The 8,010-nt window shown below is 39.6% G+C and overlaps 1 long non-coding RNA gene across 2 annotated transcripts; it reads left to right on the forward strand.

The window, feature by feature from the left end:
* The first annotated feature begins 88 nt into the window (after positions 1 to 88).
* LOC116658246 lies at positions 89 to 6,821 on the forward strand. Of its 2 annotated transcripts, XR_004313519.1 has the most exons (4): positions 89 to 336; positions 2,275 to 2,346; positions 3,866 to 4,145; positions 4,566 to 6,821. It is a non-coding gene; the product is annotated as an uncharacterized LOC116658246 (long non-coding RNA). The 2 variants fall into 2 exon arrangements; XR_004313518.1 differs by having other exon boundaries at positions 93 to 336; positions 3,866 to 6,821.
* The last annotated feature ends 1,189 nt before the right edge of the window (positions 6,822 to 8,010 follow it).

Consider the following 8,010-nt stretch of genomic DNA (forward strand, 5'->3'; position numbering starts at 1 on the left):
TTGGCGTTCCAGTGAGCCAATCATAGCTTCAGGCCCTGAGGTGGGTGGGGCCGGAGCGCTCCCCGCTCACTCGCGGAGGCATGTACCTTGGACTCAGTGTTTTGGGTACGTCAGCCGGGCTCCTGGGGAGTCCTGCTTCTCCGCGCCTCAGACAGTCCTCGTTAAAATGCCTGCACCCCGGCCTTAAAGGCCTGGACGGAAACGGACGCTGAGGTTTGAAACCCCAGGCTCTATGGGAGATGCCTAGTGCAAAGGCCTGGAGCGCCTACCTGGAGGAAGAGGGTATCCGGTGGCTCTGCAAATACCTGAAGAACGCGCAGGAGACACTATCGTAGGGTGAGATTTGGGACGGTGATTGTGCCGCGCCTCCCCCTCCAGGGATTACCCTGCTGACGTGGTGAGGAAGAAATACGAACCTCTAGATTCCACTCGTGTTCTTTCCGTGGGGCCCTGGGGTCCTGGAGTGAGGTGGGGGAAGGCAGTGAGAATTAGTCTCGTCCCTGACGAGGGAGGGATGGAGGGGATCTGCCCAGACCTTTAGACCCTTTACTTCTGGGAGGTGTACTCTGAGTGCTTCTGTCCTGGCGGAATCATTAAAGGAATCCAGGTCTTTGGGGACGATCCCGGGAGAATACTGCAGGTGGCACATTTATCCCTTCAGTTCTCACGGGTTTGTCTGGGTGTGTAACTCTTTCCGTTTAACCTGAGGTGGCCTTAGTTTGGGCAACAGCCGTTTTCTCTCTCAGACACCATCCTCTTGGCCTCACATCACATCTCTCAGCCTGGGAGTGGGTATGAAGGGGTATACGGGGAAGGAAATCTCTTGTCAGACCAAGGAAATCTATTCTTAGACCAAGGAAATCAGGAGCCATCCAGAGTGCCTTAAGCAGGACCAGGCATCCAGCCAAGAGAGAATCATGAGCCATCTCTTTCCCCTTTCTCAAAAGCCATCTTCCTACCTCCTTATAGTCATCATGGACATAATTGCTGGCCTAGTCTTTCTTGATGTTCCTGTTATTAGAGTGGAGGTTGGATAATATAGATGAAAAACTTGAGTAGAAAGGGAGTGAGTAGAAAGGGAGTGGCCTCTTCATCTTAACTTCTGGGCTTCCCATGGTTAAGCAGGTGCAGGATATCCCCATGACTCATACTCAGGGCAGAGACAGTGACTCGCAAATGTGCTGTAGAGGATGGAGAGGAGTATGACCTCAGGCAGGCAAGTCTCAGCCTGGTTGGCAAAAGGTGTGATCAAGAAGCCACCACTGAAGGGGGCAGCACAAGTGAGCTCCTTGCATGTGCTGCTTGGGTCAGAGGCGCTGAGGCAAGAGGCTGGTGGAAACATCTCGTGGTCAATCTGAGAAGCAGTCGAGATGAAGAACTGCAAACTCAGCAGTACCCAGTATCTACAAGGGATGGTCAGTCTGTGGGCTGAACTCCAAGTGCCTGGGCTGCATTCAGATCTCCCCTGCTTGTTTGTAAGAGCTGGAGAAGCTGAGCCAGAAGCCTGGAGAGTGACCAGAAGGGCACCCAGGCACCCGAGCAATGATTTCCTTACCTCCAAGAGATCCACACCAAGAATTTTCTTGCATTTCTCAAGTTTGTCCCTAGTGAGGGACAGGTCCCAGACTTGATCAAAAACAAACAAAAAAAACCCTCTAGGTAAGCATGTATGTGTGTAAATGGTGCTACAAATGGTGTATTGAATAGTCAAAGGGGGTCTCTACCCCAAATGTATATGGGGAGAAATTTGGTGTCAAAGAAACTTGGTGTGGTCCCCAGATGTAGGGTTCCTTGGAGGAAAGCCACTTCTTTCCGCCAGAAGGACAGACTTCAGGAGTGCAATTGTCCTATGCCTGGCCCTTACTCCTGTTTTCACCCATTGCTTCCAGATTCTACCTTGGGTCGGGCATTTACATGTTTATACTTGGGTCTGGCGTTTACATGTTTATATCACTTCAAATACAAGATTATTGGTTTGCCCCAGGACCTCATGACCTCCACCTCCACCCACATTTCACACGGGTCATGTTCTCTTCCCAGGTAGTGAAAGAGCGCAGTATCCTCATCATCAAGTAACTAAGGGAGAGGGGTTCAAAGTAGAAGGGAACGGAAAAACTGGGTCTTTGCTGTGGGGCAGAGTTGCTGAAAGTTATAGGACAGTCTACTGAGCTGAAGGGAGATCTGGGGTTTAGTAATTCGGGATGTGGGCAGGCCTTCCAGAATACCAGGGGCTTCCAGACTAGCGCATCTCTGCCTTATTGTTTCCTTCCGCAGTTTCACTGGGCTTCCTGGCATAGAACTGGAAAAAAAAACTGACCACTCCTTCCTGCCTCTGCTGACACCTAGGTAGGTTCTCTTCTTCAGTTGTATGTCTATGTTCCTATGAGGGTAACACAGGAAGGGAGAAGAATTACTCAGTGGTCTCCCCTTCACATCTCTCCTAAAAGAATTGTGAAATAGCATATGCCTCTTCCCACAGGGTTTAAGTTGACCTGAAATTCTCAGCATGGATTCAAATAATTGCAAATAATATAAATTTTGAAATATTATATATATTAACACATTTGTATAAAACTGTTAATCACTCCATCATGTGTCCAATGAAATCCAAATGCCATGTTTTGACACCCATCATTAATTTTTAAAATGCACAGACGTAGGGAAGGATATAGCTCAGTGGTATAGTGCATGCTTAGCACTACTTAGGTTCAATCCCCAGTACCTCCATTACAAAAACAAATTTAAATAAATAAATAGTCTAATTACCTCCTCCTCCCAAAAACCTGAATAAATATTTTTTTAATTTTTAAATAAAAATAAATAAAAAATAAAATGTACAAACAACGCCTTCCTTAACAGTTGGAATTTTTACTTTATAACTTCTTTTTCCTTTGAATTCATATCTTCATTTTACTCCCCCTATAGAAATGTTTTTGAGTTCCCCACCCTGGCTTTGTCCTAATAGAATGTATTTTTCTTCTTGGAAATATTTTCTTAATCCATCTATTATGTTTCTTTGCAAAAAAATTTGTTCTTAAAATGAATTTTTTATTTCTTGTAAAGGTTTAAAAAGTCAGGTGGATTAAGATAATATTACAATTACATGGTTGATCAAAACAATGTGAATAATACAGATTTTAGTAAATAAAAATATAAGAAGTACAAATTTTTAAAAAGTAAAATTTAAGTGGAAATGTGTCTCTTACTGAGATGGATGGGAGCTTTATTTTGCTAACTTTATGTTGATAAAAGTTATTTATTGTGAGGACAGATTCCGGTTATATGAATTCCCTTAAAATAAATTTTAATATGAAATAACTAAAGAATTTTGTTCACATACATAAGTGTGGGAACAGAATAAGTATGGGAATGGAAAGAATTTTGTTATAGCAACTTCACTCAATTTAAAAATATTTCTTCTTAGTTATATGCCAAAAACTCACATAGTGAGCTATTACTAAGTACCATTTTTAATAGTCCCACAACACAAATGTAGAGTTTCTTTCAATTTTGTTTTCTTCAAAACTGTTTTTACACATACCTTAGGTTCTATCACTTTCTCAATACCAAAAAGGCTTTACAAATTCTTATGAAATAACTAAAAATTATACCTGTTAGCCTTTCACTTAGAGGCATCTTGTTTGTGAAACTTGAACTAGGTGGCAATGAGGTTAGAAAGAAACAAACAAACCCACAAAATTGAAAATGAAAATTCAGTAAGTTCTGAATAAAGACCTTTTTCCATTTTTTATGTCATTTGGAAGTGTTTTTTAAAAATACGGCAAAGAGATAGACACTTTAATGTGCTTGTATAATTTCATTTCATTGTAGAAAATGATTTATTTTCTAATTCTGTATTTCACAGATGTAGAACAATGTGCCAACATCCAAGAGGGAGAAATTAATCCAAAATAAATGAACCTGGGTTTCTAAAGTTTAAGGCGTTACCTCCAAGATTGCATTTGGGAACGTTTTGTTTTGTATTAATTCATAAATGGATTTCTGCTTTAAAGACCACAATTTAATCTACTTGGTGGAAATCAACAACAAAAATGAAGAGAAGATATTAGATCACCAATAAGTGGAAATTTACAGAAATTCTATTACTGATCGCTATGTGCATTACTTACAGCAGAATCCACAAGGTATTTTCATCAGATTAATCTGAATTAAGCTAGTGGGTATATGATAAAAGTAAATAAATGAGCAGAGAAATAACAGTACATCCTAAACTGGAACCCAAGTAAAAAAATGTATTTATACGATCCAATAATATTTGGTAAAAGGTAACGAAAATATTTCTCTTATGAGTCTGAATAAGTTTGACAAAACATCTATTAAAGTACTCCCAATGTGTGTTTATTTTACTCCAAAATGTAGTGTTGATCTGTCAGAAATAAATGTTGAGATTTTTGCCTTCACTGCCTCAAAATCATGCAAAATAAGAAAGTGAAGTACAGATGAGACACAAGTGAGTGGGTCTTTGTTAGTACTTAGTGCTTTGTAGCAAGTTAGGATTTCTTTACAGAATTTTTAAAAATTGAAATATTCTAATCCTGAAACAGACAAGGATCAGAACCTTGCCGTGAGTTTGTCACTGAATGAAAGAAAAAACCACCACCATCAGTATTTCTTGCCAATGCCAAGGAGCAATATTCAGTCTTAACAGTTATCAGGAGAGGAAGCATCAAAGTCATCAGATGAAAATTTGTCAGCGTCCCAGTTTCTCCACCAAGGAATCATCTGAATCTGAAATACTGCAGCATAGGCCAAAACTCCTTCATTTCTTAAGCCACGTGTCTCCCTTAACTCGAGGTTACTCAACCTGCGGCATTATTGACATCTGGAGTTGAATAATTCTTCATTGTAGGGGACTGTCCTGTGCAATGTATGATGTACACTGTAGCACCCCCCACCTCTCCCCACTGGATGCCAGTAGCACTGATCCTCAATCCCAGCCCTTCTGTTGTGACAACCAGAAATGTCGGCAGATATTGCCAGATGTCTCCTGTGGGGCAGAATGGCTGAGGGTCATTGCCCTTAATCGAAAATATACATAGATGACAAAGAAGGACATAACGCTGTGATTAAAGGAGGCTTCGTGGACACTGGTTTTTGAATGGTCCTTTTCTTTAGTACTCAGAAATATTTCATTCCCAGGTTAAAGCACGAGGATTATGTTTGGGATAGGTAAGCTGTATGCCTTTCTTGTGTAAAGCGGGAGAAAAATGATTATGAAAGGGGAGATGGGAAAAGCATACTGTAAGAGCAGGGATTAGCACATCACTTTTCATCGTATCAAACAATGAGGAAGAAGTAATCAGTCTCTTGGGAAAGTTAAAAATTATCCAACAACCCCTTTCCAAGGGGAAAATAAAGCATATAGTAGAAGAGAAAATACTACCATGTGACATCTGTAAGCTTCTCAAACACCAAGAGTCACCCACCTACCTATCTGTCCTGCCAAGGGCAACAACTGCCCTGTAAATCAGACGCAGCAGCCATCTCAGGCTGCAGGCTCTGCACCTTAGTGGTTCTCATACTCCTTCCCAGTTCTCTATCAATACAGGAAAACTGACTACGCCTGACTTCAGTTCTCAGGAAGCAAGACACCACACTAGAGTCTAAAATGAGGCTTATCATAGATCCCAAAATCTTAGGTTTGCTAGAGGTGGGCCACAATTGTGGCTTAAAATTGTCTGACAACCAACTCCAAAAAAAAGTGTTAATAGTACTGTATAATAAAATATATCCAGAGAATAACTAATATGATGATAAGAGTGGAAATATCTTTCTCAAGTCCCTATAAAAAGGAAACTTGTAATTGGAAGAATCACCTCCCAACAATATTGCTTTAGGAAACCCAGCAGAGTTTCACAGACTTGTTTCTAATGGCATTGCTCAGTATAGGTAAACATCACCAAACCAAAATATAATTCTGTAACAAGAATTCTGCAGAAAGCCAACATTTTACAGAATAATAAGTACTACAATGGTTGGGGAGAAGGTAACTCAGAGCAATAAAGTGATTAACTCTTATTGATACGAGTCAGAAAAGCTGCCTGGAGAAAGAGACCCCTGAATGGAATGTTGATAGAACTTGGAGTTTTCCAAGTAGGCAGAAGGAGGCGGACATTCTAGACAAAGGAAACCACATGAATGTAAAGGATGGAGTCATGAATCAGCATGTTTTTTATAAAGAGCTATAATCAGATCAGCTTACTGGAGAATAAAGTGAAACAGAGAAGCAGGGGAAGGGGGCAGTAGCAAGATCAAGAAATGTTAAGAAACAAGTAAAATTACCCCAAGTTCTAAATGGAAGCATTAGGAGTAGTAATGAAGATGAGTGAATCTGCTGAAGGCTGTCTGGGAGGTGGAATTTACACTAACTATTGAGAAATAAAATGAAGAGGGTCAAAGGAGAAGAAAGAATATAGGGTGAGTCTAAGGTTTCTGGTTCAGGAATAAATGACAGACAGTCATTGAAATCTACTGGCCTATCTTGCACCTTGAAAGGATCTTTTAAACTCATGCATGATTCTGTAACATCATGCATTGGTCATTAGAAAATGTCAGTTCACTGAATTATGCAGATATTTTAAATGTTAACACACTTTATACAACATCAAGAAATCACCATTAGTATTGTTGATCCCATCAGAAAAAATTTTAACTATCCCGCAGTAGCTTCCCAAAATTCTAATTTTCACTTGAAAGGCTAAATGTTATCATTGGCAACAGTTTCAATCAGTTGTTTTCCTTGAAGTGACCATCTCACCTTGTTCCTTTTCAAGAAAATGTCTGCCAAACCCAAGTCTGAATAACCAGTTTTCTATCAGTTTTCCAAGTGAAAAAATTTTTTATTCTATGAAGAAAGTAGCAGGGCAGAAGGTGTAGCTCAGTGGTAAAGTGTTTGCTTAGCATGCGTGAGGTCTTATGTTCAATCCCCAGTACCTCCATTTAAATAAATAAAGAAACCTAATTACCCCTCCGCCGCCACAAACAATAATAGCAAAAAAAAAAAAAAAAAAAGTAATAAAAATTTTGTTTAATTTTTTTTAAGTATGGAGACAACCACCATGTTCCAAAATGCAGCAAAAGTGCTTTATGGGTACTTTTCATCACATAGAATATTTCTTAAAATGTACTCAAGAATTGAGATTTAATAAAAATAATTTTTACTGCTTCATCAAGGACATTCTCTAGTGAAACAGACTTGTTTAAAAACAGTGACTGTGTGTAGTAAAGAATACAATGACTTCAGTGGGGAGGGTATAGCCCAAGTGGTAGAGCACTTGATTAGCATGCACAAGATCCTAGGTTCAATCCCCAGTATCCTTCTAAAAGTAAGTAAATAAATAAACCGAATTACCTCCCACCCACTCCCCCCCCCACAAAAAAAAGAATACAAGGACTTCTAATAGAGTTTGATATCATTAGCTTGATTCATGCTGAAGCACCACTTGTATAACCCACCGTTGTTTTTCCACCATCAGTATAAATGTCAACACAGTTCTTACAGGAGAAGCCATGAGATTCAAAAAAGTTTATACAACACTGTTAATGTTTTCAGCACCCTGTGTTTGTCCTCAAACACTCACATAAAAGATCTTCAGTGTTTGGTTTGTGCTGATGCCAAATGAATGCAAGCAAAACAGTACGTCCATATTTATCTATACATCAGTCCATCTGTAAGGCAAAGGTACAATTTTTCACATAAGGTATTGATTCAGTCCTTATGTTTGCAGTTAAATCTTTCATTTGACAAGTTAATGTATCATTGGAAGGTGGCAGTACCATTTTTTCTTATACTGACTTTTCATCTAGCAGGCATCTGGCAATGCAACTGTATAAGGCTTTACCAGTCTGTCTGCTATGGTATGAGCAACTCCAGCCAATGCAATATGATAATGTCCTGTAAAAGGTTTTTAAAGAGTTTGTCACATCTACATTGAAAATACTTAATCCCTTTTTTTTTGAACACCAAATTATTGGACCCAAAATGATGCT

This window comes from Camelus ferus, chromosome 20, assembly GCF_009834535.1.
Source record: "Camelus ferus isolate YT-003-E chromosome 20, BCGSAC_Cfer_1.0, whole genome shotgun sequence".
Lineage (NCBI taxonomy): Eukaryota > Metazoa > Chordata > Mammalia > Artiodactyla > Camelidae > Camelus > Camelus ferus.